Below are 7,173 nucleotides of genomic sequence, written 5' to 3'. Positions count from 1 at the left end.
TCTTGGGGCAATACATGATGTCATAGCTCAAAAAACAAATGAGAACTATTTTTCTTGGAAAAGAAGTTATATCACTGTACACAGCTCTTTCTTTAAACCAAAGAAATCAATAGACATTCTATCTATTCCATTAATATCAAGAAGATCTGCTTTTTAAAACCATGATAACATTCTGCTCATTGGTGATTTAGGATATGCAGCCAATCGTTAGATGATGAACTGGTTCTCTTTGTGCTCCAAGGGTACACTTCATATTTCTTATCTCAGGGGCTCCTCAGGGGTCTTTGTTGTTTTTGTTTAGTCACTCAGTCATGTCCAACTGTTTTCAAACCCATAAACTACAGCCCACCAGGCTCCTCTGTCCATGGGATTCTCCAGGCAAGAATACTGGAGTGGGTAGCCATTTCCTCCTCCAGGGCATCTTCCCAACCCAGGTATCTAACCAGCTTGTCCTGCATTGCAGGTGGATTCTTTACCACCGAGCCACCAGGGAAGCTTCCTCAGAGGAACCTAAGTCCCTTCCACCTTAATCACTAGCCTACAGATGTATACAGGGAGGAGGGGGCTCAGTAAGCTTGAGGATGAAAGAAGAAAGAGGTAAGTAGTTTGGGCAGGAAATATCACATCAGTTTATCTGCCATAAGCACACATTTCTGGAGAACACATATATTTGCTTTATCACAAATCTATAGTATCAGGGAAATTATTAAGAGCCAGAAAGGAGAATTGAGAATATGATATTGGAGCTGGTGTATGCCTTCTTCATTTGGACCATTGTATTGAGAGAGTTTAATCTGACCATTAGCATTCTCCCAAGACAGATACTGTGGGAGAGATCCAGTGAGCTACAGGGACCTGATAAATGATTATTTCTTCCTTTTTTATACAGTCATCTAAAGAAAATCTCCAGGGACTTCCCTGGAAGTTCAGTGGTTAAGACTCCATGCCTCCACTGCAGGGGTGTGGGTTCCATCCTTGGTCAGGGTACTGAGATCCTGCATGCCCACGTTGAGGCTAAATTCTTTTTTTAAATTTGTAATTTCAAGAGAAACTCCAAAACAGTGAAAACATTCTTCTATTATTATTTAAATTCTCTGAGGTCTAAGAGTATCTGGAAATTTTATGTTGATTTTTAGTTGGAAAACTATGGTTCATTATTTCAAAGAAGTACTGTATTATGCATTTTGAAGCCAAAATGCTGTTTTGGTTCACTAATTTTTGATCTAGAAGTAGTTAAAAATTAGTTAGGACTGAAGGCCTAATGATAGAGTTAGAGCAGTGGGGTTTAAGGAAAGGAATAATTGAAACTACCACCCTCATAGAGCTGTGGATGCAGCAAAAGTGAGCCTAGCACAAGAAGAGTTTCAGGAACCAGACTCCTGAAAATGGATGTGTGTGTGCCTATGCTCGGTTGCTCAGTCATGTCTTACCCTTTGTGACCCCATGGACTGTAGCCCCCCAAGGCTCCTCTGTCCATGGGATTCTTCAGGCAAGAATACTGGCATGGGTAGTCACTTCCTTCTCCAAGGGATCTTCCCAACCCAAGGATTGATCTCATGTCTCCTGCATTGCAGGCAGATTCTTTACCATCTGAGTCACCAGGGAAGCCCAAAATAATTCTTTACAAGGTAGTAAAACTTATAGGTGATTGATAAAGCAAATTTTATTCTTCAAATACCAACCAACGCTGACCTTCAAAGTCCATAAATGTATATGCCTGAGTAAGCATGGGAAACAGTGTTGATGGAAACCAGTAAAAATTAACAAGAAATTTAAAGGCATCAAGGTCAAGAAAGTACTGCAAACCATAGTACTCTATATAGGTTAAAATGTCCGAGCATGAATGGCTATGGGCATAACACATAAGCTTTGAGTTAAGTGCAGGGAGCAATTGGGTTGAATTCACAGGAGACAATTACAGTTCTATCACATTTGTTTGTGTTCATGGAACTTGAAGACATACAATGGACACTGTATCCTCTATTTTCTGCTAATCAACAGTAAGTCAAAATTAAGCCTTCGGAAAAAATATAACCTACATAGGCTTCCATTTTACAGCAACTCTCTTTTCACTTACTTTAGTTTTTATAGTAAAATTTCTATTAAATGATGCTCTATTTGGTAAATATTACCCACATCTCATTTTTCAGAGCTAACCAGAGATTTTAAAAGCTTAATATAAAATTAAAACATCAGTTTCTGACCCCACTCACATTTAATTCAGTCTTCTATTCTTTTTGAACTATTATCTACAAAACAATTCTGAGATCACTGGTATTTAGAAATATGACTAAAAATCTTTAAACGTAAATTTTCTTTATCTAGAAGATAAAACTCAGAGACTTTTTAAACAATGATGCATGAAGTAAAAGCAACTTTTCAACATTCGTTTGATGACCCAGTAGGGCTTATACCATCTACCATTTATCACCTCTGCCAAGGAGTTAGAAGATGCAACACTTCATTCTTGGTTTTGCTCCTGCTTGACCTTAAATGATCTCATAGGCCTATCTTGGTCTCAAGTCATCTTCTATAAATGATGATCTTTCGAACATCTCTCTGGCATCTCTGGTATGAAATTTAATAACCACATGAATCAACAGCTACCCTCCATATCAGTCCAGATAGACATCATTATTCATCCTAGAGCTATTCAAATTATTTAGTTTCTAGTATCTCAGATTCAGTGCTTTATATGTAAGTGAAGAATTATGCAAGTGGGAGGAGTACCTTGTGGTGATGGATCTGTTCTGTATCTTGATTTGAATGAAGGGGATTTAGAATGACTGGCAGAGAAGGGGGACAATGAGCATGACCTGTGACCCTGAACTAGGTGTGATGATGATGCTGGAGTCAGTATCACTGACTTTCCTCTTCCAAGTTCCCCCAGGAAAAGAGACCCACTGGAATCCTGAAAGATGCACTTAAAACTTCTGGACTCTGCTTAATGCTTACCCACTGCATCTTTCCACGTATTCTTCCGAGCACATTGAAAGATACAAGTGGGGATCCTAGCTGACTCCAGAGTCAGCTTACTCAAAAATTAGAAACTTCCTACAATTCCACAAAGGCCCACATAGTCAAAGGTATAGTTTTTCCAGTAATCATGTACAGAAGTGAGAGTTAGAACATAAAGAAAGCTGAGTGCCAAAGAATTGATGCTTTCTATCTGTGGTGTTGGAGAAAACTCTTGAGAGTCCCTTCAACATCAAGTTTGAGTGGACTAATCAAACCAGTCAATCCTAAAGGAAATCAACCCTGAATATTCATTGGCGGGACTGATGCTGAAGCTGAAGCTCCAATACTTTGGCCACCTGATGCAAAGAGCTGACTCATTAACCCTGAAGCTGGGAACAATTGAGGGCAGGAGAAGGGGGCGACAGAAAATGAGTTGGTTGGATGGCATCACTGACTCCAGGGACATGAATTTGAGCAAACTCCAGGTGTTAGTGAAGGACAGGGAAGCCTGGCGTGCTGCGGTCCATGGGATCGCAGAGAGTCGAACACGACTGAGCAACTGAACAGCAACAGCTGTTCACCTAGAACTAATATAACATTGTAAATCAACTGTATTTCAGTTTTAAAACATAGTAAAAACTTAATATAAGATTAAAAATTAAGACTAATCACAACCAAAGTGGTTTTATGTAAAAAGAAAAGAAAAAATAAAATAATAATCATGGGGAAAAAGTAGATTATGTGATCAATTACCATTTGATGAACAGAAGTTGCAAGTTTCTTTTTAATTCTACTAACTACTTTGGTTGTGACTAGCCTTAACTTTTAAGACTAGTTAAAAATCTAGTTGGATGGCATCACTGACTCAATGGACATGAGTTTGAGTAAATCCAGGAGTTAGTGATGGACAGGGGAGACCTGGCGGTAGTCCATGGGGTCCCAAAGAGTCAGACATGACTGAGTGACTGAACTGAGTCTTAATTTTTAAAATCTCAACCTTTCGTTGACTGTAATTTGCTATAAGAATTATACACAAAAGCTTTATAATCCCAACTAGAAGCCTAGAAATATATAACTGTAAATATATTAACGCGATTCCCTGGTGGCTTAGACGGTAAAGAATCTGCCTGCAAGGCAGGAGACCTGGGTTCGATCCCTGGGTCAGGAAGATCCCCTGGAGAAGGGAATGGCAACCTACTCCAGTATTCTTGCCTAGAGAATCCCATGGACAGAGAAGCCTGGTGGGCTACGTCCATGGCGTCTCAAAGAGTCGGACATGACTGAGAGCTAACACTATAAATATAGTAATACTTCGTTATATACAATGAACCTGCTGTATATTCATGTTATCTAAATAACACAAAAAGATAAAGCTATAGGGATATGCTTATAGTTATTTGTAAGTCTTAGACTGTCATCTTATTGACAGTAAATCAAAATGTGGATTGTGACAATATCTTTTCTTTCATCCAGGTAATTTACTGCAACATTGAAACATTAACCTAAAAGGAGAGGGTATTAGGGACTTAGCTGCCTCTGTGGCCAATTTTGCCATTATGTTAATATTGGATGTATTTTTTTTACTCTTGACTCATTTCAAAAAATGTGAAGCAATATTTCTGGTAAAACTCATATGCTTATGGCTTTATGAAGTTCTCATAACCATGCACCCACTGTGATTCCTAGAAATTTACCAGAGCACTAACCAGTGACCCCAGAAGAGGCAGGGGATGTTAAGACTAAGAATCCCCAAAGAGCCCCAAACTAACTTGACTTGGCAAGTTCAGTGTCTCTACTTCTAAGCATTTCACCAAACTGTACCGCTTTACAATTTCTTACATTTGACTTTTTTCTGTTCACGATAAAGTCACCCAGTCCCAGGAAGAGGGACTTGCTGCACCAACAGCCTCCATCTCTGACTTCCCCCAGCAGACCTGGTGTGTGTGTGTTAGTGCACGCATGCTCAGGTGTGTCTGACTCTTTGCGACCCTATGGACGGTAGCCCACCAGGCTCTTCTATCCATGGGATTATCCCAGGCAAGAATTCTGGAGTGGGTTGTCATTTCCTACTCCAGGGGAGCTTTCCGATCCAGAATGGAACTGGCTTCTCCTGCATCTCCTGCTTTGCAGGTGGATTCTTTATTACTGAGCCATCTGAGAAGCCCTGACCTGGTGTGTAGGAAGAAGTAATGGTGGGGGCAGGGGAAGGCGGGGGAGCTGTCTGACTGTCACATTCTGAGCAGAGATAGCAGAGAGACAGAGCTGTCCCTGGGGGCCCTTTGAAAGAACAAACCCTTAATAAGCTCATCACTTACAGAGGCTGAATGCCTGCCTGGGGACAGACATATAAGTGGCAGTACCATCACATGGACTTACTTCTCCTTCTCCGTAGCTTCCCAGGATGGAGGCCAAACCCCTGGATGAGAACTGCCCATGGCAGGGCAGTGGGGCAGGACAGAGTGAAACTAGGGCTGCATTAGCCCAGAGCAACATCTAATCTCTGGGGAGCCCAAAGCAGAGAAACTGAGACCTCAGGGAAACAGCCTGCTGCTTCCCTGGGTTATATTCTGAATTCTGCTCTGCCAGGGCAGCAAAAGAAAAAAAAAAGCGGACTCTCTTCAAAAGGGAGTTTCTACTACAGGGCATATTTTGTAGAGACAGTCTACAAGATAATCACCTTTCAGCATATACTAGTTATCTTTGACACTTGCTGACCCCAAATGTACTAGGCAGACTGAGAGGAAAGACACTTGGTTGTGTTGCTGTTTTGGTTTTCTACTCTATAGACTAGAAAACCAGCATACAAAACAGAAAGCGAAATTATGGGATGAGTTCTCTCTGGGAGCCACCTGAAAAAATAAGCCTATTTTTTTAATGAGAAAATATTATGTACATCTCCAGATAAACTGTGGAATTAATTATTTTGGAGGTGTGATTTTATTTCATGTAAGTTTGCATAGTGTTTGCAAACTGCAAGTAGGGGAGTAATTCCCAGACAGATGGCAGGAAAGGTTGGCATTTGGATAAACAATTTGGCCATGCGCTGTTTCAGCATGAAGGCCAAGGCTAAAAAGTTGTGCCAAAATTCCGGGCCTTTAAAAATCCCAGTGTGGCTTTGGAAGTGGAAGATCTGAGCTGGAGGGGCAGAGTAAGGCTGGGGGCCCTGGGCTAAGAATTCAGAAAGCTCTGTCTGTTGTTGATGATCCAAAGAGAAGAGGGATGATGAGAGGAAGGTCTTGGCTTCAAAGAGTTACTCACAGATAATCGTGTATAATAAATAATCATATTAATAAAAAGTTGTTCACTGTCTCTAGATTCACTAAGAACCTGTGTTCTTCCCAAGCCCCCTCCCAACACCAGCACACTGGCCATTATGGCCTCACCCTGTGAGTTTGGGGACCCTGGTAAGAACCAGGGAATCATGACTGTGAGCCCACTGTCACATGTCAATACTACCCACTGATTCCCTGGAGCATGTCTATGAACATGGACTCTGTTCCTCCAAAACGAGTGGTTCCAATAAAGGAAGCATGGGTCAGGGAGTCAGAGAAACAACTGAAATGTGAACCTGTCCACTAAGGGCATTGGATTGGGGTCTAATATTGTAACTGAGCAGGACACCATGAGGGCCTTCCCCCACATCCCACATTCTCTGCTGCAGCTCCTCTCTGAAGCACCTGGATGACAGTATTTGATGCTCATTTCCTGAGTTGTTTTGCAGATGTAAGAAACCCCTCCCTCTCCTACAAATGGAAGATGTTAACTACTTGACCCTGAGCACACAGCCCCAGGCCTCCTGGAGCCTAAGGACTGTTGATGTTCACCCTGTAACACCACCTGCTACCTCCCCATCAGCCAGCCAGAGCGTTATGCGTGAGCTGATCACATACCCTGAGACCTCCTCCCTCACCTGCTTTTTTTAAAAATGCTTTGCAGAAACCCTTCAGGTAGCTCAGGGCTTTTTAGCGCTTGAGCCACTAGTCTCCTCACATGCAACACTTCTTTCTCTGCTCCATGCACCCAACATTTCAGTATGTTTGGCCTCACAGTGCATAGGACGCATAGACTTGCTGTGGTGACCCAAGGATGAAAGAGCAGATAAAACCAAGGAGGGTCTTGGAATGCAGGAAAGGAAAAACCAAACCCTTATTTTCCTTCCCTACCCCATGTTGTAACTATTAATGGAACAGTATAACCTGTCTCCCCTCCTACCCC

The sequence above is a fragment of the Cervus canadensis genome, chromosome 5 (genome assembly GCF_019320065.1).
Source record: "Cervus canadensis isolate Bull #8, Minnesota chromosome 5, ASM1932006v1, whole genome shotgun sequence".
In the NCBI taxonomy this organism is placed as follows: domain Eukaryota; kingdom Metazoa; phylum Chordata; class Mammalia; order Artiodactyla; family Cervidae; genus Cervus; species Cervus canadensis.
This window is presented reverse-complemented; position numbering follows the sequence as displayed.